The sequence below is a fragment of the Sturnus vulgaris genome, chromosome 13 (genome assembly GCF_052056855.1).
Source record: "Sturnus vulgaris isolate bStuVul1 chromosome 13, bStuVul1.hap1, whole genome shotgun sequence".
NCBI classification, from domain to species: Eukaryota; Metazoa; Chordata; class Aves; order Passeriformes; family Sturnidae; genus Sturnus; species Sturnus vulgaris.
In genome coordinates, this window is record NC_142255.1 from 9773626 (window position 1) to 9791253 (window position 17628).

At 38.6% G+C, this 17628-nt stretch overlaps 1 protein-coding gene across 7 annotated transcripts in view; it reads left to right on the top strand.

The window, feature by feature from the left end:
- SEMA6D (semaphorin 6D) overlaps window positions 1–17628 on the top strand; it is a 210609-nt gene that overhangs the window by 66240 nt on the left and 126741 nt on the right. For all 7 annotated transcript variants that reach the window (XM_088172534.1, XM_088172531.1, XM_014874102.2 and 4 more), the window contains one exon: window positions 13028–13108. The gene's annotated coding sequence lies outside the window, so the exon portion shown is untranslated. Of the gene's footprint in view, window positions 1–13027; window positions 13109–17628 lie in introns of those variants that run through there.

Genomic DNA, 17628 nt, shown 5'->3' on the forward strand with positions numbered 1-17628 from the left:
CTTTCAAAACATCTGTACAAATTCAAAGCAGATGCTGTGTGTATCCCTGGTTCTTGGGAGAAACCCTCATGTATCCCTGACTAGCAGATTTATCTGCTGCCTAGGAGGCATCAGACAAAATATTACAACTCCACCACTGGTCTCTCAGGTGTCAAAGGTACAAGCACAGGCTTATTAACTTATAAAAAACCTTCATCTGGTCTCGCATACTGTGCATCAGTACAGCTCAGAAATCTCCATTAGAAGAGGAAAGAACTGATGATTTTCAAAGGCCGACCCTTCTGTTCATCTCCCAAGGCATGATTCCTGTCCTCACACTCTGATTGTCTCCATCCCAAATCATTCCTGGGAATGCATGCTGCACTGCTAGGAGCTGTCACTGCAGCTACTGCTCTGAAGCAGTAACCAGTGCTGGCACAAATTCTAGAGATAGCATAGACTCTTACAAAGTTAATTTATCACCGTAATCAGATTCCACACGTTATCCTGCAGAAATCAAATGTCGGCAGATGTATTTCCTCCTCAAAAACTCTTCTGGCTTAGTTGTGCCCCTGGTGCCAGGGTTGCAAGTGCTGTGCCATCAAGTTCATGTACTGACCCAGGTACTGGTGATGCTTCTGCAGAATCGCGCACCAAGAGCAGCAAGATCCCTGTTGTACTTACAAGTGAACTGGTTTTGACAGCTATCCCTGACAAAAAAAAAAAAATAGATGGAGAATGCTGTAATGCAGGTCTACCTTTTTTTTCTTCTTTAAATGGGTGCAGTTTCTGTATTTGCTGGCAGAATCACAGTGTGCAGAACAAGAGCAGCAGCATCACTCAGCTCCTGGCTTGTTCACCTCAGTGCCTCCAACATGGCAAGGCTGCCTCACCTGCAACGGCTTAAGAGATGGTGAAGCCTCTAAAACTGTTCTTAGGTTTGGTGGAGAGGTGCTCCTTTATACGTTCCAAAATACCAGCACTAGAATATGTGTGGATACTTACTCCAGAATTAGGGCCCAATTTATGTATAATAACTTGTAATTTCTGTGAGAGGTATTGACCACATGGATGTAGCTTGAGGGCTGGTCATGGTAAAGCATTTCTTGGAGCAGGGAAAAGAGCACAATGGTCTGAAGTGGTGGGTTTTGTGTAGCAGCATCTGTGTTAGGTCTCCTGTGGTTTGGGTCACTGCAGGATTTGTGCTTTTTCCCGTGCAGGGGTGAGAGGCTGGGCTGGGTGTAGGGACCCCATGAGGGGAGTGTGGGGCTGCCCCAGCAGTTCCCACCATGGGGCATGGCCAAGCCCCTCGGAGAAGCTGCTGCAGCCTCTGTGGAATGGTGTAAGAGCAAACAGAGCCCCATGGGCTGCGAGTGTGAGGGAAAACGTGTGAGGAACAGCCCTCGCAGCACCCAACAGAGAAAAACAGGTGTGAGAAAGGCATTTTAGTCTTCGTTTCTCACCATCAAACCATTCTAATGAGCAATAAATTAATTTTCCCCATATCGAGTCTGCTGTGCCTTCGATGGCAATTGGTGAGAGATCTCCCTGGCTTTACCTCATACCATGGGGTTTCAGTCTCATCTGCCCCCTGCCCTGCTGAGGGGGAGGTGAGGGAGTGGCACTGGGTGACTGCTGGCCAGCTGGCTCACCCACCACAGCCACCTTGACACAGGGCTCTAAAATGTTTTGGTGTCGCATCAAAATACGTCCATGGTTTCTGCTCACCACGCAAAAAGTGTTTTATGACTTTGTTCCAAGTAGCACAAGAGGAAAAGGAGTGCAGCTGAGAAGGCCTCGCGCTGCAGAGCGGCCCTGGGGTGAGGGAGCATGGTGGGGCTGTCCCCAGGCTGGAGCAGTGCACAGAGCGGGCAGCTGTCACATCTGTCACATCTGTCACAGTGTCACATCTGTCACACTGGCTATTTGCTGGGGCTGGGCTGCTCTGTGAGGGCTCAAAGCACCGAGTGTGTGCGAGCTGCTCCTCAGACAAGCGTTAAAGGCAGAGCTCGCCTTTGTCTGGGGGTTTGAAATGGAGGCTGGGACTCCCAGGGATAAAAGCAAAAGCTTTTGCATCTGACAAGCCACACTTTGGCACACTAACAACATATCTTTGTGAATTGCTGCTGAGGGAGGCTTGTGAGATGTGATAATGGTTTCCTCCAGCCCTCTTCCCTTCTTGGTCCAACTGGGTGCATTTGTCACCCTCCAGTGCAATACCTCGATGCAGAAACTCAGAGGTGACTTTAATCACAAGGATAAAATTCACCCTTGTGCAAGACCAAGTGGAATTTGAGACCTTTCTTCACAGAGCTGAATTTAACCCTGGAGGAATAACAACTTCACAGATGATGCCAAACTTCTTTGATTTTTTCTCAGACCACACAGTTTTTTCTAGGGAAGCAACATGGTTAGAAATGGAGGAATGAAAACAGCAACCTATGGGCATGGCTATTGCATTAGAAAATAGTTAATAGTGTTGCTATTTCATCATGAAATACAACTTCGTGATGACTCAATAACATATCCCCATAACTAATTAATACATATTTTGAAGATTATGACGATGTTGTCACTTACAAGCTTCTAACAGCTCCCTAGGGATAGGACAGCTAGTTAGATCAGCAGATCTTCCTCAATTAGGCCCCAATTTCACATCAGTATTAGAGCTTCTGTGTTGTAGATATTAAATATTAATTTTGATCCATGTAAGGGGTAAATGCCTAGTCTGCCTGTGCTTCCTGTTGATTTGCATGGAAAAATTGTAAGGATTATAGAGAAATCTTGCAGAAATTCTTGTGTGTGCCATTCAGGCAAGCATCTCAAATGTCTTAATTCATTTTCTTGTTAGAGAAACTTGATTAAAATTTTCAGTATAGAACTTTGAGTCATATAAAAAAGCTGATCTATTAAGCATGTCTTTACATATTTTAGTGAAATTATTGGGCACAAAATATCACCTACATATGTTACTCTTTTTCAGTAATGTTAATTTTCAAAAAAGAAGTGGAGTAGTAAGATACATGGTGTTAGAAGTTAGTAGATGCTAGAAATACCTTTTATTTCAGTAATGCAAGCCTTTTCCTGTTCCTCTATTTAAAATGGTTGAATTAGATTACTAATGTCTCTCGAAGGATACTTAAACTAATCAGGAAAGAGCTTCTCTCCTCCCAAAAGGACCTGATAGGGTTGTCCCGTCTGCCATGTATTATTTGCATTAGCAAAGAGAGCTTCTAGTACTACCTAATGAGAAAGGATAATGGAATCATAGATATTAATGCTCAAGGCCTGAGTAGGAGCTGATGCCCCCTGAAACAAGTTCTGAGTACGTCCTTTGGGAAGCATTTCCTGCACAGATGTTTCTATTAAATGTATGTGAAGAATGTACCAAGCAATACCACCTCCAGCATTAACAGGCTCACTTGCACTTGTCATGCAGTAAAGGCAAAATCCTCAGACCCATGGCATCCATAGCCTACAGCTTGTACCAGTTTCATTAAAGGCTAGATCAGATCTCCTTGTATATCATAAATCATGGCATTCCACTTGGTTACAGCAACATGAGTTTTAATGGGTTTCTTTAACTGAAACAAGTTGCTAAGCTATACCCAATCCAATTTTCTGGTGAGTACACTGCTCCTCCTTAGAGTGTCTAATGGTTAATTTAAGAAAAAGGGAGTTGTATTTGTAACTCTAATTCCCTTTGTTTCAGCTTCTAGCAACTAGATCTTATTATACCTTTCTTCTTGGTATTAAAGAACCTCTTTGTAACAAGTATTTTCTCAGTTGTGGTCACCAGTCTTCTTTTGCGTACAGTTAACAGTTCAAGCTCTTGGAATAGTGGAGGCCTAAAATCCTTCTCCCCAGTCCTCAAAACATTTCCATTGTTCTCTTTTGTGATTCTTGATAAGTTAGGGTTTCTTAACAGTTTAATGATTCCTCATCTTAAAGGGAAAGAAAAAATCTAATTTTTTAATATATGTGAGAGTGCCCCTGTGCAGAAGGTACTCTGATGACAAATATAGTTGAGAAGTTTGTCCAAAACCATACTGCTGCTCTCACTTTATGATCTGCAGTAGCTGCCAAGATTTCCTTTTCAGTTCGTCCTTCAGCCCTTCAGGGATGAGGGCTGGGTGAAATAGGGCACACCATTTTTTCCCCCCAAGCTTTGTTTCCCAGTCCAACATGTGACACTTCATTTTCACTGCCTTGCAAATGTCACATGCATCTGTTTCTTTGTGTAGCAAATCTCAAGATTTGCATAAGTAAATAGCTTTCAGCACTCTTGAAGCCACAACAATGTACAAACATGTTTGAAATTGTTGAACTAAAAATTATATTTGACTGCCTGCTGTGAATAAAGATTTAAGAGACTGAAAAATTTATTAATGATTTCAGTGTAACATCTTCATACTGAGATGATTAGGATGACAGGTTAACCATATATGCTGAAGTTTTGAGCCCTAGTTTTCAGCATGAGCTTCTCCTGAAAGAGTTTGAACCACACTGCAGTGCCTTCATTCATCTGCAAAAATGGTGGAGAGCCAAGGTGTCCTGTGAGCAGGAAACTGTGAGATATCTCAGACTCCTCCAATGGTTTATTTTCGTAAAGGGATTATTCAAGACACTTGATTCTTACTCAAAACCTGTTGTGGTTTTATTTGGCAATGTAAATACATCTTCATATTTATACATGGGGAAAAAAGATTATAGAAACGATACATGTAAAAATACAATATCACTACCGTTAGAGTTTTCTTACTAGAGGAAATACCACTGCGAATCTCATGATGACATGTGTCCCTTTTCCTCCTGCCTTTCCAGCATCTATCTGTTGCCTTTTTTATCTGTTCCTGACACAGTTAATTTAAGAGATGATACCTTTAATGGTGCTCAGAAGGCATCTGTCACATATGGGATACTACAAGGTGTAACATAATGATGATAATCAGCCCAGAACTCAACTGATGTGATAGGAAACGTGAAGCCTGCAGATTCCAACTTCCTCTAAAACCTGTCAGTTATCTTTAAATAGAAGAGCTGGACTGTAAAAAGAGCATAAAAAGAGCTTCATGTGATAGCTGCAAAATGGAAATAAATGCCTGGCTATTAAAAAGAATAGGAATCTATTATCCAAATTATTTCAAGGATATGGAAAAAAAAAGAATAAAACCTGTTTACAAGTCCACTTTAGCAAAATTCTAGACTCATTGTTCTTTATCAGTGCCAAATGTATGTAAACACTTGTGCATGCAAATGTGACCCATATTATGGTTTTGCTGGTAATTATTTTCAGTTATTATTTAACTATACATAGTCCTTTGCATAAGCACTCTGTGAAAATAGGATCTTTGAAAAATATTGAAAGGTTTCAAAAGGAATAAATATTGTTCTTCAAGTTCAGCCTGTAATGTAATGTGCGAACCATTGCATTAAAAGCAGTGGGTATCACAGGTCAACTGCACTCACTAATCACTGCCTCAGCCAAAGAGATTGACTTTGTTGCTAGCTGGCTGCAGTAAGAATAGTAAATCACTTCATAGTCTTTATATTTATTCAGTTCACAGCTTGATCACTACTGTTTCACCTTTCCTCTGAAAAGCAGTAATGCTCTTTGCTTTGTCCAGGAAATAGAAATTGTTCATGGAATCTCCACACTATTTGTTTTAAGTGAATGCAATACAGCTTATGCCCACTGGTTCCTGAAATGAAGCTCTGTCATAGCATGAATATTGCTGTTGAAAATTGAGAGGGGGGGATTTTTTACTTGGATTTTCTGGTTTTTTGGTTTTTTTTTTTTAGACAGCCTCTGACAGACAGTTGTGCTGCTCTATGTGTTACAGTTTCTGTACTTTGTTATCTGTGAAGACTGCCATAATATAACTTTGCAGGTAGAGCTGCAGGCAGGCATCTTGTGAACCATGAGCCTCCTGGGATTCTGATTGCATTACCATGCTAAACAAAATTGCTGTAACAAAAATGTTTAGCCAAATCTCTGTCGAAAAGAGTAACGTTCATTCAAATGCATTTTCAAATGGAATCTTCTGAAATGGACAAAGTAGCTAAATATGCCTTTGATGTAACTATATATGCAGATGTAAGATGGAAAATAAGTGGGTTTTGACACGCTGTTTCAAACGGTATGGTTCTAACTTTATTAAGAATGAAAGTGATGTGTTAAATACTTACACCAGTGTATCTTTGTACCAAACACACTAGTCTTTATGTCTAGAGCTAGGTTTGGAAAGTTAGATTTGGAGAAAAAATTGGGCCTATATCGAAGAACTGCTATGCTGAAGCTGTGGGACTGAGCATTTGTGCAGAAGGTACATGGACATGTGAGCATGTCCTTGGAAAAAATACCCTTCTCCATTGACTTCATTGGTTTGGGCTAATGTCTTAAAAAAGCAAAAGGTTGCATCAAATATGAGCTACAGGCAGGTCTGCAACACCAAGTGGTGTTGCTGGTAGTACATCCTTTTGTAGCAAATCATTAGATAAAAACAAGTTTAAATTTGCTGCTTTGATGGTGGGTGTTTCTTCTCTACTTGTTAACCTAATAAGTTCTGAGTTATAATGCAATGTGATTATCAACATCTGGTTATGTGAGCTGTCTTTCTTGTAAAGAGAGATAAATGGATTTCAGTTTAGAAGTATTCTAGTTCACAAAATGGGGTTTGGAAGGTGCTGAATTCTTGCCTGAGTACATATTTCAGATCCTGTTAACAGCAAAACATGCTGCTATTAAACTATGAAATCAAAGGGATTTGATAGTCCTTTGTAAATCAGTGGCAAGAAAAACTGAAGTACAAAAAATTGTTAATTTAAGCCAGAGTTTTCAAAGCTATGCCACACATGCATTTAAATGAGTATGTTCTACACATGCAATTAAGTGTTGGTTGGAGGGCAGCTAATGAAATATGAACATTGCTTTTCACATATGTCCTCATGAGCATTCAGACTTTAAATATATTATTGTGCTTAAGGCATGGTCTTCAAATATGGGAGTGATGTTACTGTCTGTCCGTCTCAAACACAGGAAAGCATAATATTGCCATAAGATAAAGACATCTTAAATCGGATGTAAAAAAGAAAAACTTTTCAATTAGCTATTATTTTGAATGATAAATTGTAGTGTATCACACTTACAAACTAAGCAAGTAATAGTCATAGTCATTCATTGATCTTTTACGTGTCATTATTCTGGGGCGGGGTTGTGCTTTTTAGTAAAAAGTACCTTTTCAGGATTTTTCCTTTGTAAAGAGGTTTTTCTGCCTCGATATTTTAGTGTATTTCCATCATTCTGACTGATTGGCCTGGGAGTCACATTAAATTCATGCATTTGGTAGTGAGAAGGTGTGAAGTTGGCATCCTTTTGGAACAGAGGCTAGGTAGCAATAACGCTGTAACAAGCTGCATTATGTTAGCAAGGGCAGGTTTTTGTAGAACTGGGCACAGTTACATTTTCTAATATTTGACTAGAAGAGAATACAGTTTCCAAGAGGTTCAGGTGAGCCTGGCCTGGGGTGTCAGCTGCTTGATGCTGACTGAGAAAACCTAGCAGAGAGCATGGACATTTACCAATGTGTCAGTAGTGGATGAGCCAAACGCAGGAATCAATTTATGTGGCAATGAATAAACATTTATAGATGTCTTTATGGAGATAGATACATAGATATGCATATAATTAAATGGTTTTTAAGAATAATGTGGGGCACATAGTGCTATAATGCATATTCAGACTGGGATTCCTACACTTTCTTGGGCATCATGAATAACTCCAGCCTAATAAAAGCATGCCCGAGGAGAAAGAGCTGTCCTTGCAGGACAGAGGCAGACCTGCACATTCCTTTGTTCTGTGGTCCTGGGCTCCTCTCCTGCATGCTGTAGGAGTGCTGAGGCAGAAAAGAGCTGTTGTGTGAAACCCTGTGCCTCACCCATGCTGTTTCTTTACGGGGGAGTCCAGATATTCTTGCTTAAAGTCTGTCTCTGAAAGCCACCCCCTTTCCCTTGGGGCAGTGACAACCACAGCCAGTAACTCAAGGGAAACGGGGAACCCAAGTACTCTCTGGGTGGGAAGGAAAATTAATCTATAAAATGTTTCCATGGTAGTGGTTTTCTATCTCTCTTCCAGACCCTCAGAATATTTCAGTTTAGTAATACTTATTATCTGCCTCTACTTCTTCATTTCTCCAATTGATGTGCATTGAAAATGTTCACTTATCCGGATACCTGGGCTCAATGGAGCTTTATGTACCATATGTATTTCTGTTAAAGTCTGAACCTATTTTTATATTACTTCAGGTTTTCAATTAACCTTGCTTCAACATATTTCACAGCATTAAAAGCAGTTTAGTGTTAAACAGAACTCACATCTCCTCACACCTCCTCTCCTTCCCTCATAAAACATTAAAATGCAGCTTTTTTATACTGTATGAAACCTTGTGACAGCTGAGTTACGTAACCAATTTGATTTTGGATTTACATTATTTTGAGGAAATAACACCAGTAATGATTTTCTAGTGTTTCATTCCACTGTTAGATGTACTAGCAGATGTTGCTACACTGAGCTGCATTTCTTTTTAGTGAAGCATGAACATCAGTTCAAGGTGGATAGATGCAGCTTTTTGATGTATGCATATACATCTAGAGAAATAAAAAATTATTATTACTATATTGGAAAAATCTGTTAAATTGAATGCCCTTACATGGAAGTAGTTAAAGAGTAGATTCACGAAGGAGAGGGAAAATGGTGAGAAATCTCATTCTAAATTGTTATATTTGGTGCTACTGGATTTCTTCTATTGTGTCATGAAAATACTTTGCACAGACTAATGATGTGTAAATTAATGAGTATTTTATGATAATCTATTCAGTCAAGTTAAGGTGTTAAATTAAGCATTGGGTTCCTACAGAATTTTTAGGCCATTACCAGTTTAAGCATTAGTTTATCTTTCTTATATCTAAAGTTCTGAAAGTATTTTGAAGGTGTCAATGTTTACTTGAGAATAATGTTCCTCTTGCTAAGGTCTTTGTTGTACTGGATACCATCTGTGACTCACTACTCAGCAAGCTGGAGTCATGACTACCAGCACAGATCCTTGTGATTTGCAATATAAATTTCGTTTTAAGGGAATCGTCAATTAAGTCCTTTCAGCTGATTGTTTCCCTCTGAATGTGTATTTGGATGTCACCTGAGGATGTCTTTCTTAAAGCTTTTTCACTTACGTTTTTTTACCTTTTTTCTCATTGTCACTCCTTTAGTCTCAAATCCTGACTTTGTCAAAACAGTGCAAAATTGCATCTGAATCCTTAATATGAAAATATCTTAATTAAAAAAAATAAAAAATCTGTTCTCAATGTCTTACAGTAGTTTACTTTCACTAAGCTTTCTGGACATTAGTACCACTGCTATCCCCAAGTTCTCTTTGCTTCTCAGGACTATGAATTTGCTTTATAGAAATCATAGCATTAGTTTTCTCATATGTTGTAACAGCCATTTCTTTGACAATATTTTGAGGGGCTCATTGCTGCCTCTCTCAAAACTCTGTGCTGAAAACTATCTGCATTACCAGAAATGGGATATGCATCTTTCTGGCCTTAGATTGGGCTTGACCATGAAAATAATGGAAATTTAAACCCAAATCACCAATTCTTCATGTCCTCACACTGAATATGAATAAATATGAAATACTTCATATGTTTTTCCTCAAAGTACAATCATGGTATTTTTCTGAGATAAAAATAGTGGAACAAATATGTCCATATCTTTCAGCCAGTTCAGGTTTCGTGTCTGAATATAAACCAGGTATTCTGAGACCTTTTGTGGATCTGCAATCATTTTTGAAGTGCTGGAACTTCATGATATATTAAATTCATCCACTTGTCAAGTTCTATTCACCTGTGACAGACACATGAGAGTTTTAAATAAAGACCCACTTATGACTTGGTCTAGCAAGGGTGGAACATAACCAGCAACTTACTGTCTCTCCTCTCTTGGTCTCCTTGCACAAAAGGAAGTGATGTTCTTGAACTGATTGAGTTCAGCTTCTGCCTTCTCTCTGAATCTCTCAAAGCCACCAAGACCACTGTTCCTATAGATATTTCCAGCTGAGAATTTTTGTGACCAAGCTGACTCCCTCCATGCCACAGACACTCTTTTTTCTCAATTCTATGAGTTGCCTACCTATTGTAATTGAAATCTTCACCACAGCCCTAATCTCCTCTTTAGCACCTTTGACTCATTCCTCAAAACCTCTTCTCCCACCACAATTTCTTTTTCTGAGAAGGATCTTGATGATTTTTTATCAGTGAGATCTGATAAACAAATTATCTTCATAACTGCTCCCTTCATTGGCTGCTCTGTTTCTGAAACAGTCCTCTAGCCTGTCACACGTTATGAAGTTTGCCAACTGCTGTCCTCTGCTCACCCTCTTTATACATTTCCCCATCTGATCCCTTTTTCCTTTCAATCTATCACTCTTTTCTTTCTCTTTGTTACAAATTTTCAAGGTTGCCTTAGCCTTTCATTTATTCAAGATATCCCAGTGTTTACCAACCTGTTGTTCTAAGAGGCTCTCATCCCTGAATGCATGGAGCATGCTACAGTCATTTCCATCTAATTCCCACTCTTTGTAGTCAATGGGAACTGCTCAGACTAGTCTGTACTTTCTCCAGTCTAATCCAAGTGGGTACTCTACCTTTGACCCTATGAGTCAATCAGCTATTTTAACTTCAATAATCATACTGCAATGCTGTCCTCATTTGGCTTCCATAGCACTACTCTCTCCTCCATGTGCTCCTTGGTGAATTTGCCTTCTCACATCTCCAGTTGTGGAGGTTACAGGGAAGCCAAAGAAAAAACCTTACACAACTCAAATAATGATGTTAGAAAAGTCATTTTCTTAGTTTCTTCTTTTTTTGTCTGTATTGTTTACTGACCATTATTCTCAGGTGACTCTCCCTTTTTTCAGCAGCTCATTTGTCCTTTCTCCTCTCTGTGTCGATTTCTTCCTCAACTCTTGTTTTCAAGGCAGCACCTTTGTGCTTTCTCTGGAACACGTCAGATGTTTCTGCAAAGCTGGTTCTTCAAACTCCTCCTCAAAATGTGCCTTTACCAGATTCCCTACAGAAAATCCTGCTTGTCATAATGGCTATTATCTTTTTTTCCCCCTTAGTTCATACTGACCTATTGCCTTTTGTCCTCAATCTGCTGTACAAATTCTGAGGAGTGTTTCCACCGTGCATTTAGCGAGGGCTGATGCTGTGGAGCCCTGCTCCACGAGTAGGACTCAGAGGTGCTGTGGTAGAGAGCAGTGGAGGGAACAGTAAAGGCCAGGAGCAGTTGAAGTCTTGGCTGTATCCCTGAAGAATGGGCCTGGCACACTATTCTAACAGTTAATATTTTTGGCAAAAATATAGATATGGAAACTATGTCCATGTCCAGATGTGCATACAGAGAGCTGCCAAAACAGAGCAGTATGCACTGTAACATGTGCTGTTTTCATACCTACGAAGAGATGCAAGTCTAAGGACTTGGAAAAAGTGAAATGCTGAATAAACTCTGGGATCAGCAGCGATGGGTTCTGGGGTGCTTAACCAGCTAAGTCATTCCCTCCAGCACCCTTTCGTTGTAATCTCCCTCCAAAGGTATTAAAAATACAGAAACCTTTACCAGGTTGTGGTTGATCTAATTTATAAAACATTTTCTAGATATTAAAAGCTAGGGCAATGCACTTGTAGCTTTTAAATTGTGTTAAATATACTGTAAACTCCCTGAAAGAACCTTTCATTGAAGATTATTGTATGAAGATTTGAAGATTAAAGTGTCTAGATTAAAGATTAATGTGAAGTGCACTGGGATATTGTTTGATGTATAAGGAGCTCTATAGTACATTTATCATGCACTTTTCAAAATTGCCTGGGGGAATTAGACACCCAATTCCCTACATGTCTTTGAAAATCTCACTCTAAGGAATTTGTTGCTACATAGTGAAAATGGTAATATTTTCATTGGGAGCTTGAGTCAAAGAAGAAAGGAGAGATATGGGGACCCTCTGTATTTGTCTAGGGCTTGATGATGGCTCCTTACAGGTGTTTTTATTGTTTTGCATTTGCTCTGTCGTTGTAGAGACATCTCGGATTTGAGTGGTACAAGGTCATAAAACTGTTCTGACCCAAGAACATTGCTCCACCTGCCTATGTATTTGTTGTCATCAATCCCATTTCTTCTTTGCTCTGACTTCAAGATAGATTTTGTGTTCTCCTAAACAGGAGTAATTTAAACAGTATATAACATAATCATACAAACATTAATGAAACAAATGTATACATGTACATATCTGTATTTACAGTAACATATGCAAATTTATGCAAAAATAATTATGTTATACATGTATTTTTTTTAAATAATCCTTTTGCTGGAGTTTTTCTCAGTCATTTTTTTGTGAAGAAACAGAAATACTTTAATGAAAGAAACCTTCCACATATGGTAGAAATTACAAGTTTTCTTGTTCCTGAAGTGCTGCAATACAAATAAGCTGTTAAATGCCAACTCTGAATGTTATTTTTCAGATGTTAAGAGAGATAGTCCTGTACTAAAACTATTAGGAGGCAAATTTATTTGAACTTCAAAACCCCTTTGATCTGAAAGGAAAATGAACTGTGTATGAGTTGTACACTTCGTTAATTTAGGGTTGGCCAATTTTGTGCATTTTTGTTTGCTTGCTTTTTTCCAGGAGGCGTCTTTCTATTGAAGTTTATAAAACCTAATACTGAAATGCACTGTTATTTTTTTCTGGTAAAATCTGTTGGATTGCTTTCATGAAAGGACAGTTTTTCTACAGAAAGTACCCTCTGAGAATCAGTATTGAGGTTCACAGGCACTTGAAAAGTCAATGTGCAGGTGTGTTGCATTCAGAGCTATTGTAGTGGTCTTATCATTAAACCTGCAGTAGGCATTTATAAAATAAGGCTTTCACGGGTACTGGCTAAGTGTGATTAAAAATAATCATCTGTCTGATGAATATTTTCCTCTGACTTTTGGCAGGATAACCCATCTGAAATTGTGCCAGAGTTTACAGGAACACTGATGCCAGCAATTTAAGGATCTTCACATTCTGTCTCAGTGGTAAGTTCTAAAGATGCCGTAGTAAACCGTGTTAGAATATTAGTGGTGTCTGTTATGTTACACTAAAATTGAATCTGTGTGAAAAATTAAGCACTTCCCCTTGACCAATACAACGATAGAGAGATAATAAGAACATGTATTGATCTGTGAGAGATTGAGCTCAGGAGCTCAGGATACAAGTTCTGAGCAATTTTCCTCAGACTAAAATCAAAAGGGCTTTTTTATTGTCCCTTCTACTAATGAAACTGCTCTCAGAAGGTTTGACATTGTACATTTCAGAGAATGTAACCATTGGGCAGAAAAAGTGAAAGTAAAATGCACAAAAAGGAAATCCAGAGGCTTCTTCGTGCTGAAAACAAAGCAGTAAGTTGTAAAATTACAAACTACTTTTCTAATGCTTTCTCTGTTGTAATTAGTCTGATTCATCAAACCTTGAGTCAGATTTTCAAATACTGCTGTGGAGAAATTTGTAGGGAGACATAATCTATGCATCTTGAAGCACAGAATTCCTGCTGCAGAGATGATTTCCCAGCTTTTATTAAAAAAAGGGAAGGAGAGGGTAGCTGAGTCCTGCTGTATTTCTGTATCATTTGGAATAGACCTTCTGCAGTAGCTGGGTAGAGCAGGGTAGTTCTTTAATTGGAACTCGTGTTGGTGCCTAAGTGTTTGGCTTTTTCAGGAAGAAAGGCCTAATTTTAAATTACATTATGTGTGATAATATTGTTGGTCAAAATGATTCTCCCTGTTATGCCATATACCTCATGGAGTGTTTTGGGCCCTGGGGAGGTAGGAGGCATGGGAAGTCACCCCACTCCATGTGACTCTCCTGCACACAGCAGTGACCAAGGGCCACTGCAGGAGGCAGGGCTGGCCAGCCCTAGGACTCACCTTGGCCACTTGTACTCATGCTGCTTTTAGACCACTGCAGTACAGATGTCAAGTACCATCACTTCCAAGTCCTTACAGTTACAGCCTATTGAAGTATATATTTTTTTGAATTAGATTACATTACAAAAGCAAGAACTTTTCTGACATGGAAACATTCTTCTGGCAATTTATTATCATTAACCAATACTTCAGTAAAATTACTGCTTCAGTTTAAAGATGAATTCAACAACAATAGCATTCCTATTCAGTCATGCTCTATTCATACAAAAAATGAGCATAGTGCTGTGTTATCATGAATCCTCAAGACAGATTACATTTCATTATTGCTGGGTGACTTTTATAATGTGGGAATGTGATTCTAATAAAGGACAGTATCTCCCTCAGAGCATACTGTTCTAGCAATGTTCTTTATTAGAAATAAAAGAATACAGCATTCATATCATGTTACTTGATCACATAACCAGTGTGCAGAACAACAAATTATCAAGGCAATTTTGTAAGGAAATAATATGATCCTAACAACACTATTCTTAACTTTTCAAACTGCTTTTTTGACATTACTAAAATCTATAAGCACTTTGACTTAGAGAGTTGAAAGTCAATTCTGTTCTGACAGACAGAATTCATGAAAGCCAGAAGTGACTGGACTAAACTATTAGATCTTTTTTCCCTGAAAAAAAGCAAGACAGTAATGACCTAGCAAAAGAAAATAAGAGAGTTGTATTTGTTGTCTCTTAGCTGAGGCAAATGAAAATCCATTAAAAGTTATATGAGGCCCAGCCCTGTGGCAAAACTCCCATTCACCTCAGCAAGAGCCACTCAGGTAATGGACATTTAAGCACTACAAACAATAACTGGGTTAGATAAAGTCCTTTAGGATCTAGGAGAAAAATTTGGCTGACTAGAAAGACATACAGGGAGAGAGAAAGAGGAATTTCCATATTCATGTTATCAGTAAATACACAGCATATGCTTCAGAAGGAGGAATGACCTCCAGGGCATACAGATGACCAGCTCACTTGTGGAACTCTTATGGAGTTTAAAAATAGTTCAATATTCTGTGCAATTAAAGGAAAGTGTGTATATGGACGTTAAATGAGGAAAAAAGAGTGTGTTCCTTCTTCCTGCCTTTCTTTATTTGACCATCCCTTCACACTTCATTTCAGCCTTCATATGGGTTTTGTGTTCCTACTTTATTATATTTTCTTGAGGCAAGAAAGATTTTCAATGAGAAGTTGATGAATGTCCATATTAAATTGGATCCCTTTTTTAATTAAGTTCATCTAAATTTAATTTTGCAATTTTACTTCAGTAAACTCATCTGACTCCAGATGTTGAATGTGATTTTTCTATTCCTTCTTTCACATAATTTTACCTGTAAAAGATTTATGACTTAGAGAGGCATTTCTGAACACTTTTGAGTGTTTTTAGCATGTGTTTCATGAGTGGCTGGTACACATGACCAATTAGCATCCAAAAATACCACTCTGCACCCGGGCCTTCTTTCAATATAGTGTTACTTTTATTACCTGAACTTTAAACAAATAATCAGCTTTTTAAAAAGCATTGCCAATGCATTTAAAATGATAAAGGGATATTGAATTTTACATATCTTTCAAAAGTGAAAGAGAAGTCTTCAGAAGCTACAGGATTCCGTAAGAAGAAATGTAAGAACTACTCACTTTGATTAAAGGAAATTCCAAACAATTTGGGGAGGTTTGGACCCTTTTCTTTCATTACAGCTGTAGTGGTAAATTGTTTTGAACGTGTTATCTGGCCTTTGTAATCATGGGAAACATATACTGAAATGCCTATTGGTCGTAAAGATTTAAGATTTACTGATTTTTTAAGATTTACTCATTTCACTAACAAGAGCAAAGAAATTACAGATTTAACTGTCACTGCATACTTTTCATATTCTGTCACGGCTTCTGGATCAGTGTGAATGGCTCTAATTTTAAGAATTACCCAGAATCCACTCCTTAAATCTGGACATATCTAATACTTTGTATGTGACACATACAAGGCATTGTATCATGAAGGCTCTGTTTCTCATCAAAGAAACAGATACCCCAATTAAACTTTCAGATAATCCTAAAAAGAGAACAGTCCAATTGTAAACAAAAGGGTGGTTGTATTCTTTTTTTTATTCAAAATGAAATCACTTTCCCTGAGATTTTTTTCTGGTGTAAGCCTCTTGATATATTAATTTGAAATATTTGTCTGTGCACTCAATAAATCTGGTTTTGAGCGTTTGTGTCAGTTCAAGGCTCATGGGATGCAAACTGCTGGAGGTGTGATTGGCAATGTGCTACTCCAGGTTTGTTTGGAGATTTCTTCAGAACAAGTGGAGTTCCTGGAACCAAGCAGCAGCAATGCTAATATGAATCAACTTCTCTAGTTTCTCCTTTCATATTCCTCCAAGTCTCCATAATAGTACTTGGCTCTGACTAAAGGATTTGAGGAGGTGTTGTTATTGCTGTAGTCCCTGTGTTAGGGAAGGGAAGGAAAGGAGTGGGTGACCAGCTGGGAGATGTCAGTGGCAAGTCTGTAGAGCTGTGTCTCTAATGATTTTCTATAGGCAGTGGGGGAAGGCAATTGCAGTGAACTTCTCAGTCAGAGCAAGACCATAAACCCTTGAAAGCTGGCCCTTGTTTTGTACTCAGATCATATCTTTCTGGTGAAAAAAAATGACCTTCTAGTGAAAATCTCACCTCTGTGAGTGTTAGATTTCAGCATCTTTCTTGTAATGCATTTTACTACCTTTATATTAATTCATCTGTGTTTCCTAAAAGGACTTTTCTGCCTTCATCAATAGCAGGTGTGATTTGCTCATTTTTCTAGCAAAAGAAAGAAACATTACAATCCTCCATTGGGTGAAATACTTGTGAGCTTGAAAAGCTTCATGTGTGAGTCTGGATGGGACCCAAAGAAGGAACCACTTAGAAATTACCAAATGACACATTTTACGTTATTGTTAAATTGTCGAGATTTTCTGTATATTTGCTGAGATTGTAACCATCCTGGGTGTTTTCAAAGACACTAGAGAAGGGGATGTTAAACCTCCGTGGTTTTAAGAATTCCTAATGACTGCCTGCCAATACGGCTGAATCCCGCAGGGTAATGGGGGGAATGCCTACCATGTAAATATAAAAGGGGTTATTTAGGAGACCCAGTGAGCTGTGAATTATTGCCTAGGTTGTCACAAAAAAAAAAAAAAAAGGAAAATGAGTTGTGAAGAGGAAAGAACGTGTACTGTGTTCTGAATAGCTTTGTAAGACTTTTTCTGAGATAGATGGGGAAACTTATATACATTCTCTGCAAAAAGAGATATCTGTTCTGTCAGATTGCAGATGCATCAGCCACCCAGATTACTGTGAAAAACCCATTAAAGAAACAAAACTGGGTTATTTTTATGCCTGAAAAGTGCTTGAATCAGAAGAAAATAATATTAGTTCAATAACTGAATTTAAGATCTTTGTGGATCTGGTTTCTGGTGAAGTCAGGGTGAATGTTTCCACTGCATTTAGTAGGACCTGGCCTGGGCCCTTGGAGATTAAAGAGTTAAGAGCTGGATTTATAGCAGGGGTAGTAGGGACCATCCAAGCTTGGTTGTGTTGTGCGTCATTAAC